Here is a 16429-nt window from a genome sequence, read left to right on the forward strand (position 1 = left end):
TTTTTAAAATGCAGCTTTGAGACAGAAGTTTATTCCAAAAACTCAGTAAGAAAAAGTTGTTATTGAGTTAGGGTCATATTAGTATGCTTGCCATTTGGTAAAGCTCCTCCTTGAGCTTTATGGCCAAAGTAAATCTGCATATAAAGATATATAAATTGTGCTCCAAATATAGTTCTAGTTTTCCTTTTTACCAAATTAGGCACAGATTTTAAATGGAATTACGTGATAAATAAAAATGACATTTTTCCGTTCAATTTTTTATAGTTGAAACTAAGTTCCTTAGGCTGACTGTGCTTTCAAACAGCTATTACCTTCTCACTTATGTTAACTGGTATTTTCTAAGAGCTTGTACCTCACCCTCACTCTGCTTTCTCCAAAGGTGGTGCAGCCATGTTCTTCATCAGGTGCTTTATCTCCTATTCAATAGCCTGTAACAGATTAGATTGAGATGAAATTTTAAATTGTGGCCTTGGCAAAATATGGAATCTGCACCTAGCGGCTTCTTTCTCAGTTCAAAGACTGGCTGTATTAAAAAAAACCCAAAAACTTAAAAGCCATGAATGCATAAAGATGTTAAAACCATGGGATTTTTTGCCTTGAATAGCACAAACAAGAAGAGACACTGACTGCAAGCTCCTGAACAAAAGCCAGCACACAAATACTGGGTAATGAGAGGGCAGTAAGTTCATTCCTGTAAGAAACTGCTTGTGTTTTCAGCAGAACAGTGAAGTTTCTACTGAAGGCTTGGTTGCATCCTAATTCAGGTATTCTAATTGAAGTCATCTAACTCAAGGCTCTAAAACATGGCTGACAGAATCCATTAGGTATCATGGATCACTCCATAGGAAGTATCTGAAGCAGTAACTGTGGTATGGCAATTTCTGCCATGCTTTTGAATGATGTAGGCAGATATTCAATGGAATATTATGAGTTTCAGTTGAAGTTGGTGTTGATATAAACAACTCCATTAAAACAGACTATATAATAGTTTTGCCATAGTTTTTTATTTTTTCAGTGTATCATTTCAAGCAGTTCTCTGTTTAAACCCTAAATAAAACCCATCGGAGATCACCACGTGAGCTGTTAGACTTGGCAAGATCATGAGATGATTGAGTGGTCTTCCAATAACTCTAAATAAATGGTATGCATTACTTCTTTCAGCTGCCTGTCATTACTGTTCATGCATTAAAAATACTACATTCCTTCCTAAATCTTAAGTGTGATATGAATAGAGCCACTGGAATCATGTTACCTTCTACTGGAATCTCACTGGGAGCTGGGATGGCTGGCTGCGTTTATCACTAAATTTCACTAGAGCCCTTTTTCAGTCCAGAGTCTCCCTGACTGTTTGTGTCACAATGATTAGATTTTTAGTACAGAGTGGAATGATCACCATCTATTTCAGCTAGGAAAACAGGGGATCATTCACAATATAGTCGTACCTAAAACCAAAGTCCCACGCACTGCTAACTAAAGATGCACAAAAAAAGGCTAATTTCAAATAAATCATGCACTTCTTATCAATGACAGCCCAACATTCCTGTTCATTTCCAGTTTAGAAGATGAGAACATATAAGTAGAAATATTATATTTGCGTCATTACTTAAAGTAGCAAAAACCTGGCAAAATGACTGACCATGGTTTTATCACAGTGAAAGGAGGCAAATGAGTGGGTGAAAATGACATGTGAGTAATTTTGTTTAATAAGATAAGTTGAAGTAATTTTTACAAACATTTACAGTCCTTGACTTATCAGCAGAAGCACAAAATCTATTAACTTATTCTTTGCATTTAATGAAGTTACCTTATCAGCATTAGCCAGCTTCCTCATTTTTCCTTTTCAACCAAGTCACATGGTGGAAGATTTTGATGGTTCTGGAGTGTACCATTCATGTAAGAAAAAAGAGGAACATATTCAGGAGTTTACCCGTTTTCCCTAACGACTCCAAACCCAGTTCTCCTGGTGTCATATTTGATTGTCAAGCAGTACAAATCTGGCTCATTCTTCAGTAATTTTTTAACTTAAAATTTAGAAAAAGTAGTAATTCTAAATGTCTGTCAGATAAACATACCTAATATTAATTTGATACTAGTGTTATGGAACAGCACTTCAATGATTATTTAATAAAGTACAATAATTAATGATAAAAACCCCCAGATGTGAAGAGATTAAGATCAACATTGCTAATTTTGTGCCATAGCAAAAAAAAAAACCTGCAAAACCCCACCAAATCTTGTAAGATTAATACATAGGAATTCTGTTTTCAGATGTTGAGTAATTATATGCTATTTAGGTTCAGAAACCACACTTAAAGGTGGAGGGAGTTCAAACAAAAAAGATAGAGAAAAGATATAGAAGACAATGACTTCTAATGATAGAACAGAGCCTAGAAATGAGAGGACTGAGGTCAGGAATCCTCAGTAACATGAAAATTTGGTTTCAAGAGGAAAGGGAAAATCTGTCTAAGTGAAAAGGACAATAATTAATGTTTCTTGGATGGAGCACTGGAAGTTTAAATAAGACACTGGGGAGAAAACAAAACAAAAAAATGAGCTGTCCAACCACAGTGACAGTGAAGCACTGAAATATATTACTTTGGAAAGTAAAGACCTCCAGTGACAAAGATGCTACAAAGCAGGCTAGACAATTATGCTGACATGAGTTTAATTGTAACTGATCCTGCTGGCAGGGGAAATGGATTGGATCAGGAGTTCTTGAGCTGTGGGAAGACAGTGACATATCCTTGGAGGCCCAGGTAAAGCTCCAGAAGAATTTAATTTGGTATTTCTCTTTCTTCTGACCTTTTCCCTTTGAAGTTCTCTCTGAAAGTCATTTGAAGAATGTTGTCCTTACTCTCAGCAGGACAGGAAGGGAGCAGAGCCATCAGATTCTCCCTACCTAGGGGCACATTTTGAGCATTGCCAGCGGCCAGCTGGGGGGACATTTGTTCCATGTTCATTACATTCCCTTGGCAAGAGTGAACTGAACTGTGGTGAAGGTTATGCTGCCACCCCAGCAGCAGAAAGTCCATGTGGGCTGACCCTTCCCTTTCTAATGAAATTCAGACCCACTACTGAGGAGCATTTAGAGGCATGGGATGTGTGGAATGGTGTAATTTCCCTGGGGCATCAAAACTTGGGTCAGGGAGAGGAAGTTTCTGTTGATACCTGGCAATTCAGGCAGCAGCTGAGGAAAACAACTACCCAGGGACAAGATTCTAGCTATTGTACAGAAGTAACATCTACTTGCTGGACTGAAAATAGGGATATGTGTGTGTATGTATGTGTCAAGGACTGCCTTGTCAGTGAAGAAAACATGGATGGCAGATGGAAAAATAATTGGAAACTACCAGTTTAGACTGATATCTAAAGAGACAGTAATGCTACTGAAATAGTATTTAAGTGAGGTCAGTCAAAATCCCTCCTTCCCACTTCTCAGGCAGCTTGAGTCACTAATTCTTGCCGTTGAAGGAATATAATAATTGCACATCAGTCTGGTCTTCATCTCTTTGATCTCCTTGCTTCAAGACAAGGACAGTCTGGCTTTAAGAAAGGTTACAATGACCTCACTTAGTTATTCCAGTAATTCATATTGCAGTGTAAATCCATGGCCTGGACAACTGATGTTTCAATTTCAGCTCTGCAGTGTTACAGAAGTTAAAATTGTCACTTGCCTCTCTTTTGCTCACTGTCCTACAGGGTGAAGCCTGCTGGTGCAGCTCCCTGGAGGCCTTTGACTGAAGATGGCCTGCCAGAATAGGTTGCTCAGGAGTTTTCTTTGTATTGCAGCTCAGCCAACTCTTTGCAAGCCCAGCCTCTAAATTCCCAATGACAAAAAGATCCCTGGCAAAACATCAGGATTCTTTGATACCACATGAACCATGTTCTGGGAACGGCACCAAAAGATCTTATCCAAACATTTCTCACAGACTTCACAAACACTAGTGAAAACCAACTCAGTCCAACAGGCACAGGGAAGAATGAGTTGCATCTTTCTGCTCCAATGAGGTCTTTATTACTATTAAAGGGTTTTATCTCCAGGAAGCAACTTCTTTTGTCTCCCTCTATTTCTGGAAAATGGGGCCTTAGCTCCCATTTCAGATCCCACAATAGCCTTGTAACTAAGAAGTAAAGCTGACCTTAACCAGACTTAAAGTTTCTACTCAGTTTCACAATACACCACAAAGAGTTGCTTATTTTCAGATCTGAACTTTGTTTAGAGACTTCCATGAGTATCTGATGAATTTTTAACCCTTTATGCTAATGACTCAAGAAAACAAAAATAAGATGGTTGACTGAACAATCATTCTAGTTGAAAGTGTTTAGCAGTTAGTTGTGTGGAGAGTGAACATATGGTTTGTTCTGTATATAAAACTTTGTGGATGCTGCAGTCAGTGCCAGAGACAAACTCCTACCTATTCTCAGAGAGGCCAGGCAGCAGTCCTCCCTCAAGGATCCGCTACTCTTTACTTTGGCAAGGAGCGATGTAATGACCTGATTGTTTCTTCACAAACTATTTCAAAAGGTCATAAGTTAACAGAGTCTAGGAAAAAGCATATTTTAAAAATGCCTTGCTTACTTTGTGCAATTAATTATCTAAAGACATGTATTTTTTAGTTAAGTTCTATAGAAATGTAAAAAAAAAATTAAAATATCCATAAGCATGCACATCCCCTAAACTTACTTCCTGAGTAAATTTGTGTTTAGTACCTGAAAATGAGTGTTAAAGAATCTGGAAGAGAGGCAAATCCCTTGTTTGTAAAGACAAAGAGTTTTGTATCCCTCATCAGCATAATTTCAAAACTTTCTACCTTTTCCATTCTAACAGCATGGCATTCTGATTTCCCTGTGTTTAACACTGTAACCACTGCAGCAATGAGATTCCTGCATACATCTCTGAGGCAAAAAAATCCATCAAATATTCATAATTTATGACAAGTAATTATTCTGCCCACAGAGTTGTCACCATTGTGTTTTAAATTTTGACGTGGCTTGGTTTATGAAACTCCTGAACAATTCTACGACAGTGATTTCCAATTCCCCAGCATAGATGTAAATGTATCCAGCTTCAACAGGGCTGAAATCCTGGCCTCACTGAAACCAGTGAGAATCAGGAGTTAACCTTTGGAGTTCTGAGCTTTTCTAATTAAGGAAAAAAACCCTGTTTTTTGGCTGTAATTTGGTTGAGACTTGGCCTAAAAAAGTCTCCACATCAAAGTGTTGCAAGGATGAGTCTTTGGCTAATGCTTTATGTTCAACTTGCTTTCAAAGGAGATGATTTCAGCAATGCTTGGCATTGTTAATCTGTGTAAATTCTGAATCCAGCCATTTGCAGTGTGAAAACAGGCAAGGCAATTCAGGCACAAATTGCAGAAAGTAGTACCTTTTGTGTGTCCTTTTTGGCAAATCCACCCTTTAAAGGTTTTGGTCATGTTTTCAAAGGCAACATCATGCTTTTCATGTTATCTTATCAGCTACCTGTTCTCATCTGAAAGGAAGGCAATGTTTAAACATCAAATACCTGTGTATTTTGAACTTGCCTGGAACAATTTAGTATAGTCACAATTTCTCAAATTCCATTTGTGTTTTTTGCCTGGTTATTGATCTTTGCAGCCAAATTCCATTTATAGACCGTCTCTCCATCACAAAAAGCTAAACAAAGAAGTTCAAGAGAAACACCTACATATTTGAGGTTAAACTGAAAAAAAAAGCATTTGTAGCACAGCAATAGAATACTCTGCATTTAACACGTGTCTGTGGCTGATCTACTGGGAGTACCTTGGGAGTTTGCTGAACAGTCTACTTGAATTTTGCTGTCCACCTTTTTGGTAAGTACACAAAAGCCAGGTACTCCAGTGTTTGTAGTGGTGAACATTTTGCTTTCTAGGTGAAATACAGGGTGCTCATCACTATGTGTGAAGCCTGATGTAATCTGGCAATAGAGAAAGCAGAAATCAGCAAAACTTTCTCTCTTCAACTGTCTTGCCACAACAGCTGTGCTCAGAAGAAATGTTTCCAGGTATCTTTTACTGAGCCAAGCTGCGCAGGACATTTTTTAAAACATGCCATGGTTTTATGATTTTAATGCCATCAGATACATGTATTAATTTCTTATTATTTATAAGAAAGTCTAAAATATATATTCAATTATAGATCTTTGATACCAGTATTCCATTTACTGCTAAACTATTGAGATAGAAACAGAAGCTTGAAGTCAGTACTGAAATCATACCTTAGTTTCCAGAATGTGGAGATTTTTAGGATTAGAATACATTTCATTAATAAGGAGCATTTGTAACATTTGGAACTTAATTATCTTATAATTCCACCAAAAATCCACATTAAATTTGGTTCATATCTCTTGTATTCCCACAAGCATGAATACACTTATTCACAACTTAAGCCCATCTCCTTTGTCACATGATTTATTCAGGTCACTTGGTATTACTTTCATTAACTAAATGGCATGCTGGTTTTCATTGCAACTTCGTTACAGATGTTCATGTGACACAGTAGGAAATGAAATAATATACTATAGTAAAGTAGAAGAGATTATTGAAATATAATATGGAACCACAATAGCAATAGTTTGAAATTTCCATTTGCATGATCCTTTCAGAAATTAATCAAACCCAAAGAAACAATTCTTTTTTAAGAAACAGCAACTGAAATGAAACCACTCACCTCCAGGGTGAACTGAAAGTAACTAGGCCATATGCCTGTGGTCTTCACTTTCCAGAATATTATCTCAGCAGTGTCTGCAAAATGGATTAATGCCATGAGATGATAGCCCAGACAATGAATGAAGCAAATGTGCAAATAAAGTCATTGCAGCAACCCTGAACAGTGTGAGAGGAGGCAAAGGTGATAACACTGAAGGTTCTACTTGCTGCTCTGTAAGGAACAGCAGAGCTGTTCATAGCAGGACGGAGGCACTGGTTTAAACTCTAAGATTATATGAAAAGAAAACATGCTCTGTCAAGAATATTTTAGGGTCAAACTTACATCAGGGAAAAGTCAAGCTGACCCTTCTGAAAGTAATGGAGTAATACAAGATTTGCTCTTGGAGCAACTGCTGGGCATGATAGGATGCAGATACCAGAATCTGAAGTTGAGTGGAGGTGTAAAAGAGCTAAAACTTCCTGCCTTCAGCCGAAATACAGCTGGATGAAAAAACTGGGGGAAAGCCCAACAACCTAAAGTTGTTGAAAGGCTTCCAGTGTGATTTTCAAAAACTCCAGAAGAATTTAGAAAGGATGCCCTTGAAGGCCTCATGGGCCACCGCCAAAATATTTTTTAAAATTGTGCACGACTTCCTTTTCTGAAGAAGCAAGAATAAAGTTTCTAAACATTTATTAGCTAAAGATCACAGGGAATTAGTCATTAGTTACAGCTTCTCCCTGAACAGCGACCACAGAATCCCAACATATCAATTCAACAACCACATCTCCTTTGCTAGCACTGAAAACCCTGGCTTCTTTTCTATTTCTGTACAAAAGAAGAGTGAATTAAAACAGAAAAAAACATACCTGCAGCATGAATGTATCACACTACTAAATAAAACCTGGAGACTCTAGTGCACGTACAAGGAAGAATGAAGTGTTTCCAGATGTGTATGCTCAACCCAGTGCCAGAGGTATGTGACTATGTGAGGTCTATACTGTCAGAATCAACCAGATGAGCAAGGTACAGAATAACCCCCACATGCTCTGATGCAGCCAGATTTGGACTTTTCATACCAACTATGACATGACTGGAAAGGGGAGGACTGCTCTGGCAGTGACAGTTCAGGAATAAAAACTATCATATTGCCAAATACTCTAGTTAACTGCACATTTTAATGCTAAAAGATTGTCATGTATGGTAGTTGGGATTTTTAATGTGGTTTGAGTTTGCTATTTTCAAACTATTTTGCCCCATTCCCTGTCTCTGCCTGCACTGAGTCTAGATGCAGTGTTCATTATGATTAGCTGTCCTCTCAGTGTCATCACCATCTGCAAATCTAGTTTTATATACTTCAGATGTTCCAATGATGAAAACCAACACTGAATTAGGACACCAGCAGACACTTTGGATGATTCCCTCTATAATCTCTTGTATGTATGGTCTATTGCTTCCTTCCTTTTTCATCCATTTTCTTTCTAACACTTTGTCTTAACTCCTAGCAATTAACTCCTGATTTTACCTTTGAAAATTATTTCTGTCTTTGATGTAGAGAATTGCCAGTGGCATTTGAAAAATCAAATTAATGTGAGTGGCAGGCATTTATCCTAAACCTCATCCTTCAAGTCCTGTCAAACATACTGCATTAGTAATTATAAGTATCCTAGCATCACATGCTATAGAAGTGGTCACCCTTAGGAAACCCATCATTTTTTACATGACTACAATATTTACACAGCAAAGATTTATAATGAACCCTGAGCTGACACTGGGAATATGACACCAACTGAGAGAACAATCTGCACTGCATTAGCACAAATCTAGTTCTCAGAAAACTCAGTTTGACAATCTCAACAAACCTAAAGCTGCATGCCAGACTGGTGTATCAAACCAGGAAAGAATGATCTTCAAATTATGTTTGGAAGAAGTACTTGAGTAGCAGTTTGTTAGTGGAAGATATAGAAGGTTGCTGAAGACAAAAGAGAATTCAAACCTACAAATTTATCCTTGGAATCCCTTATAAATTTGGGTTTGGTTTCTATAATGACAATATATCAATTATACAGCAATGGAGTAAATATAAAGAAATTATTAACAGACCTGACTTCTCCTAAAGATAATGATGGAAGGCTGATATTCAGTTGAGTTATGAAGAGGAACTTTTTAATCCTGAATTCTCAGCAGTGAAAAATACTTTCCACTGGTCTATAAACACATAGAATAAAAACTTTCACTGAATTTCCTGATGTAAGCATGGAGAAATTCCTGTGTATAGTAGTATCTGCTGAAGAAATGAGTATTTCATGCAGCAACTGGCATGAGTCCATTAGATCAAAACCTTGAAATAATGATTAAAAAAAGATACAGAGCTGAGTATATTTCCTGAGTTTGTAGCTGGCATGTATTCCTTTCCCTTTCCTGACCTCAGAATGAAGTATGAGGCAATAAAACTCTAAGGGGAAGGAAAGTCAAATAAGAAACAGAGAATGTGAAAATATAACCCACATACAAAGCAAAAGAGAAAAATAAATCCAAACACGAGAGAGAATTGAAACAGAGATTGAAATGACAGCAGCAATGAAGTGCAGAGAGAGAAGTAAAAAGATGTCAGAAATAATGAGGAGAAGCATAAAAAGTAATAAGAAAACCCCTAAAAAAAAAGTGAAGGGTCATTTTGTAGCTAATTAACTTCTGAAAGAAATTATAATATAACATATCTTCCAAAAGAGTTGGGGAATTTTCTCCCATTCTATTTTTTCAATTAAGAAAATCCTTAAGTGGACATACAAAGTATGCATAATTTATCCAACAGCTACTGCTGAGATTCACAACTGTAAACTGCATAACTGAAGGTTTGTTTTGGTTTTGAAATTATAGAATCTCCTGCTAATATTTTTTAAAGTTTTTACCTTTCTCTATTTTCTACATCTGACAGATTAGTTTCCATTGAAATGTTGGAAAATACCTATTAAAAGTCCTGACAAGTTATCCTCTTATTAACTAAATTCATAAGCAAAATAAATACAGTAACAAGTCCTTCTCTCTGAAATGCTGGGGGAAAAAAAAAAGGATAATAAGCCCTTCATAAGTTAGACATTTAAAAAAAAAGACATTAAAACCTCATGCTCCAGTATATAAGGCAACCTCCAATTGAAGAAGCCATTAAGCAAAGTCCATTACACAGCAATTTGATATAAACTGTCTTCTACCTTCCTTTGAAGGACATGACAAACTACTGTCAAGGAACAGAAACCTGAGCTGAAACTGAGGCTACTTGATGAGACTGTTACCATTTTTGCAAGACAAGATTTTGAAACTGAAAAAAATATGCCATAGGAAGTCTAGGAGGCTGTTAAGCCGTAACTGGTGGTGTAGAAAGCAAATTTAACTACTACCTAGGGAAGTTTCTGTCTCCTGTCAGTCAAAATTCTCATGACCAAAAGACTGACCATTTTGCAGAAGTCAAAGAATTCCATGGCATTGAAAATTACAAATGACTTGAGCAAATAGCAGAAAGGCAGTAGGGACCAGCTTTGTACATAACTGCTCAGCTATAATTAGCTATGTGAGCTTTCCTGCCTTTTGTAGTATAAAGAAGTCAACCCCACCTCTTTCTAAAGACTGTTTTTGTTTGTGTGGTCAGTTACAACTCAGAAATGATATAAGAAGGTGTTCTTGACCACCTCTCAGCTGTTAATCTCTATGTCTCAACATCTACTTATTTCTCTGCGGATGACTTATTCCAAGTGCAGAAGGAAATAAAATAGAAATAAATCCATTTGTCCACAAGGAACCATCATAAAACCATGGCACTCTTCCCAGAGTCTTAAGTCAAGAGTTAAGGGTAGATTTTTTTTTTATGAAATACAAATTGATCTTATGATTTAACAAACTAGAACTAGAACAATAAATCCTGTTTCACCTTGACCAATTGTTTCCAAAAAAATAAACACTCCAAGGAGTTCCTGGTCCATTCCTTATGTCAGTACTGGCATACTGTCTGTAGTCAAGAATTTTGAGAGATTTCCTTTTAAAGACTGAGAACCTATTCACACTTGCTTCTACCTGGCTTAATTTTGTTAGGAATTACTAATTTATTCTCAGTTATTCTTATTTTTTACAATTCTAGCTGTCTTATTCATGTTACAAGAACAGCATACGTAAAAACCAAAGAATGATGACATTTACATCACAAGGTTTTGCTTTGCCTACTTTGACATTGAATTGAGGGGTCCCAAAAGAGGTAATAATTTATCATATGGAGGCAAAATTATTTCCTACCTGGTCACAATCCAGTCCCAAGCTAGCTTGAGGACAAATGCCCAAATCCAAAGCTCTGTGAAGTGTAAGAGATGACTTTCACCCGGCAACCTCCTGGGTATTAAAAGTTGCTCCAGAAGATGGCAGACTGGATTTTAGGAAAAAAAATTTCACAAAAAGGGTTGCCACGAATTGGAAGAGGGTGCCCAAGGAAGAGGTTGAGTCATCATCCCTGGAGCTACTTAAAAGACATGTAGCTGTGACACTTAGGGACACACCTTAATGATGGACTTGGGTTAATGGTTGGACTCTGTGATCTTACAGGTCTTTTCCAACTGAAATGATTGATTGTATGATTCTATGAAAATCAGACTGCTCTTGGCTTCAGCTCCCTCTGGTGGGTAATGCATACTCCAGAGACCAGCAATTACTGCTAAAGGTAACCACCAAAAAAATGAAAGAAGCTGCTGGTTGCTATATTTTTTCTTAAAATACAGATAAATGCACCAGATGAGCAATGATTACAACAGAGATGAGAGTTAAAGCTACAACTTCACACATTTGTGCTGAGAAGTAGAAGATACAAAGTTCCTGCCAGAACAGAACTCCCTTTGAATTCAGAGAAGAGATGAGGGTTTCAGTCCAGGCAGAAACTGATTTTCAACATCTAACACTGATTAAAATAAAGAACTAGTTAAACATAATTTGTTTTTATGAGAACATTCACTTGGATTTCTGTTCTTGACTGATATTTTGAGCTGTCTTGACTGATATTTTCAGCTAGGATGGAGTTAATTTGTTTCCTGGTAGCTGGTGCAGTGCTGTGTGTTGGATTCTGTGTGAGGATGATGTTGGTAACACACTGATGTTTGGTTGTTGCCAAGCAGTGCTTGCCCCAAGTCAAGGACTTTTCAGTGTGCCAGGCTCTGCCAGTGAGGAACTGCACGAGAAGCTGTGAGGGACCATGGCCAGGACAGCTGGCCTGAACTGCCAAAGGGATATTCCATACCATGGAATATCATGCTCAGGACATAAATTTGGGGAACATTGGTCAAGGGGCACTGAAGGCTGGTCAGGGACAGGCTGGGCATTGGTCAGCAGGTGGTGAGCAACTGGACTGTGCACCTCTTGTCCTTCTTGGGGTTTATTACTCTCATTTGCATTACAATTATTTTTATTATTACTATTATTAGTAGTATATTTCATTCTTTTTCAATTAATCAACTGTTCTTATCTCAACCTGTGAGTTTTGGGGTTTTTTTCATGACTCTTTCCCTTGGCATGGGGAATGGGTGGAGTGATAGAACATCTGTGTGATACTTAGTTACTGGCTAGGATTAAAGCACAGCAAAGGCATAAAGGTTGATGCCTTTTCTAAAAAGAATTTTGTTGGCAGGACTCAGAAAATATTCATTATTTGGCAAATCTCACACCCCAGAGAGTCTTCATTTTTTAAAATTAATTTAGTTTCAGTGAAAAAGACAACAATGCTTTAAAATCTCTGATTATCTTACCTACAAAACATGTATGCCCACTTATTTATCTGCTGAAATAACTGAAACTCACAGCATCTTTTATAATTATATACTTGGGCACAAATCTAAGTCCTTCCACAAGGACAATGTGCAGACTGTATGGCAGTATCCCAAATACGTCGGTTATGATAATGGCAACTTGTGATAATTCTTATGTTAACATAAAATCAGTAATCTCTCCTCTACAAAATAGTACTTAAATTTTGATTACCTCATAAAAATGCATGGAAATGTTGCCAGCATCAGCAATCTGATAGAAGAGGCTTAGAATCAATCGTACTTTTCTGCTCTCACAAGTGGCACCAATAAATCAAACATTAGTTCTTGCATCTCTGTGTTGGTTTTTCTTTCATTCAGAAGCTTGCTTGTTGGTCTGAATCACATACTGACAGTTGTTTTGGAAAAAACCCCGATATTCCCATCAGAAAACTGCAACTGAGTATGAGAACATTTGGGACAAGAATGGTCAAGTAAATTCAGGTTCTTCAAAGGACCATGACCCTACTGTTCAGGCTGAGGTCCAATGTAAGCAACTGTGTAGCCTATTCATTAAATGGCTCATGGAATTGCATTACATTTAAAGACAACTCAGTGGATGAGAGGCTGGACATGACCTGGCAATGTGTGCTGTCAGCCCAGAAAGCCAAACATGTCCTGGGCTGCACCCAAAGCAGCGTGAGCAGCAGGACAAGGAAGGGGTTCTGCTCCTCTGCTCTGCTCTCATGAGACACCACCGGGAATGCTGCATCCAGCTGAGGCTCCCAGCACAAGAAAGACATGGACCTGTTGGAGCAAGTCTAGGGGAGGGCTACAGAAATGCTCAGAGGGCTAGAGCACATCTCCTATGAAGAAAAAGGGTTGGGATTGTTCAGCCTAGAGAAGAGAAAGTGGAGACCGGATTCTGGTCTGTCATTACCTAGAGGGGGCTTCTAATAAAGATGGGGAGAAATATTTTAGCAGGGCCCATTGTCCTAGGGCAAAAGGTAATGGTTTCAAACTTAAAGAGCATAGAGTCAGACTGAATATAAGGAAGACGATTTTTACAATGGGGTTGGTGAAACATAGGAAGAGATTGCTCAGAGAGGTGGTGAATGTCCAGTCCCTGGAAACATTCAAGGAAGATTGGATGGGACTCTGTTAAAGATGTCATTTCAGGGGAGTTGAATTAGATGACCCTTAAAGGTCCCTCCTAACCATTTTATGAACCCTTGATAACTACACTGCAGGCATGTGTTTTATATCCCAACTTTCATTCTGAAAGAAGCTGTAGAACTTACAACAGACATTTCTTTCTTATGAATATCTTTCTCCTTTTAAAAAAAGGAAACCACCCAACTTTCAGGTACAAATAAGAACCTGATATCAGAAGCTCTTCACAAGATATGTAAGTTTAATTGGAATTCTAAGCAATGGATAAAATACCCTAGAAACCTGTTCCAGAATTATTTTAATTAGCTCTTCTCCCCTTATGCTGCTTCATATGTTTGCCCTTACATTAAGTAACATAAGGCTTTTATGAGGTGAGGGGCTTACATGCAAGTCATATACAGTTCAGACAAACATGTTTGTAGGACTGAGTCCTCCATCCAGAAGGACTGGGGACAAAGCACATTTGCATGAACATGCTTACAATACTCATAGTTCTGTAGAAAGAAGTACTAAGTGGCTTCATTAGCTCTGATGTACAACCCCTTTGAACCTAGGAGAAAATATCTGATTTTCCTTTGTTTTTAATATTAAACACAGAAAAGATCTGTTTGTAAGAAGCTCGTGAAATCTGTGGTTTTGCTGTTAAATTATTATTGTGTTATTAAGACTCCTCTGCAGTAGTCATTTTATTCTCTGCAGTTAAATAGCATTTCACAGCATGTATTTTATTTTGTTTGGCTAAACTCCAAGCAGGATGGTCCTCTAGTAGAGACTAAAGAGTTGCCTGCAGACTGTAAAAAGAGTTACCTATGTTTAAGTGGATTAAAAAGTACATTGAACAGGAAAAGGCATTTAGGGTTATTGCAAAGTAATGGCTATTTTACATATTTATTACAGTGGTAACCCTCTCACTAAGGTATTGCTTGTCCTACCACAAGATTCTGAGGAGTGCCAAAACCAATGTCTTCGATCTTATTTTATTACCAAAACTAACCTGCCTCCCTCTTTTAGGAAATAATGTATTGGTGATCATTCTGGCTGAATGCCCTTCTCTAACTTTGGTTTTCTAGTCTCACCTGTCTCCAGAAGCTCAGTGGATGAGAGCAAGTGGAGCACACTCTTGAAATATGTTACGCAGTTTCTGGAAAGTGCTCAGCCATTTGCTCGTAGCTTGCTGCCTGTGTGCAGATCCCTGCTGAAAATATCCCTGAAAAATGTGTTACAAACATGACTAAAAGACAAGCTGTGAGAACATACTGGAAAGTTAAGAAGCTGCTCTAACCATAAAATATGATTAAAGAACACCATTACTTCAGATAGGTGCAGCTCTAGCCTACCAGATTGCTGCACAGTTTGGCAGATGGACAGATGTGGATTTGAGACTTACTATCTCAGTTTTAACAAGTAGATATCTCAGCTGGGGAAGTTACACCATCTATAAGATGGGGATAAAATCTCATATATCTATTTGATGACAGTGTAACCAGCATCATCAATAAAGGCTCAGGGAATATTTTCCTTCAGATAATATCTTCCAGTGCTGTACTTCATGCTATAATGAGAAAAGCACTGCTGCTCATTTAAAGACACAATTCATTTGCACGATCAAATGTTGAAGGAAACTCTTCAGACTAGTTTGTTTTTTTTTTAATGTAAGTGCTTAGCAATCAGATTTCCATTGATTAAAGGAGTGAATCACCTTCAGATTAATTAAGAATAAATTAATCTCCTTAACAGATTGGAAAGAAATGCATTCCTTTACTGAGCAACTTCTGAACTGAAAGAATTCAGCACTCACCTGGTAGGCTGCAGTTTGTAAGTACTTGCAACAAAATGGACACGAGAAAAGCACATTTCAGGTTACTCAGGGAACTAGTAAGTGAAATCTCCTAGAAAAATGTTTTTGCTGGTGCTGGGGTCCATCAATGCTGGTCACTTTATAAACATCACCTCCTAAGAGCACAGGAGAACAATTCCCAAATGTCAGAAGTCAGACAAGGCAGAAAGCTATTTTGACTGAACAGGGACCCTCTCTTGCAAATAAGGTGAAAAAAGGGAAGGTCTATGCCCAGTGGAAGCAAGGTCAGGTGACATGGAAATACAAAGATGCTTCTTGCCACGGTAGGGAGAAAATTTGTGTGGCCAAAGCTCAGTTGGAGAAGTTGACCAGAACTGTCAGGGACAATACAAAGATGCTTCTTGCCACTGTAAGGAGAAAATTTGTGTGGCCAAAGCTCAGTTGGAGAAGTTGACCAGAACTGTCAGGGACAATAAAAGGTTTTTGTCAAATATATTAATGGCAATGGGCAGTGCAAAATAACCTTGGCTTGTTACAGGATGGGGATGGTCACCTCCCAAACAGGGCCAGGGACAAGACAGAGATGCTTAGTGCATTCTTTGCCTCTGTCTTCAACACAGCTGATGGACCAAGGGGGTTTCAGTGCCATGAGATAGAAGACCAGCGCTCACCTCAAGAATGTTCAACTCCCAGGTGACCCTGAAGTTGAGCAGGATCTGCTGCTTCAGCTGGATCCCTAAAAATCTATGGGGCCTGATGGGATTCATCTGAGAATCCTCAAGGAGCTGGCTGATGTCATTGCAAAACCTCTCCTGATTTTTGAGTGGTTTTCAGAATCCAGAGAGATCCCAGTGGACTGGAAGCTGGGTGACACTGTCCTGATTTTCAAGAAGGGCAAGAGGGAGGACCCTGGAAGTTACAGGCCTGACAGTCTCATTTCAGTGCCAGGTAAAATCATGGGAAAAACTATTCTGGAAGATACTGAAAACCACCTGGAGGACAATGCAGCCATCACTCCCAGGCA

At 38.2% G+C, this 16429-nt stretch overlaps 1 protein-coding gene across 1 annotated transcript in view; it reads right to left on the reverse strand.

Annotated features, from left to right (window-relative positions):
- Positions 1 to 16429, reverse strand: part of RWDD4 (RWD domain containing 4) — a 28470-nt gene continuing 12041 nt past the window's right edge. Inside the window, exons 8-10 of the transcript XR_005626598.1 lie at positions 6685 to 6758; positions 1805 to 1875; positions 1 to 428 (exon numbers count right to left, since the gene is read on the reverse strand). The gene's annotated coding sequence lies outside the window, so the exon portion shown is untranslated. The remainder of the gene's footprint in view (positions 429 to 1804; positions 1876 to 6684; positions 6759 to 16429) is intronic.

Source organism: Passer montanus, unplaced genomic scaffold, assembly GCF_014805655.1.
Source record: "Passer montanus isolate IOZ18808 unplaced genomic scaffold, ASM1480565v1 scaffold14, whole genome shotgun sequence".
Taxonomy (NCBI): domain Eukaryota; kingdom Metazoa; phylum Chordata; class Aves; order Passeriformes; family Passeridae; genus Passer; species Passer montanus.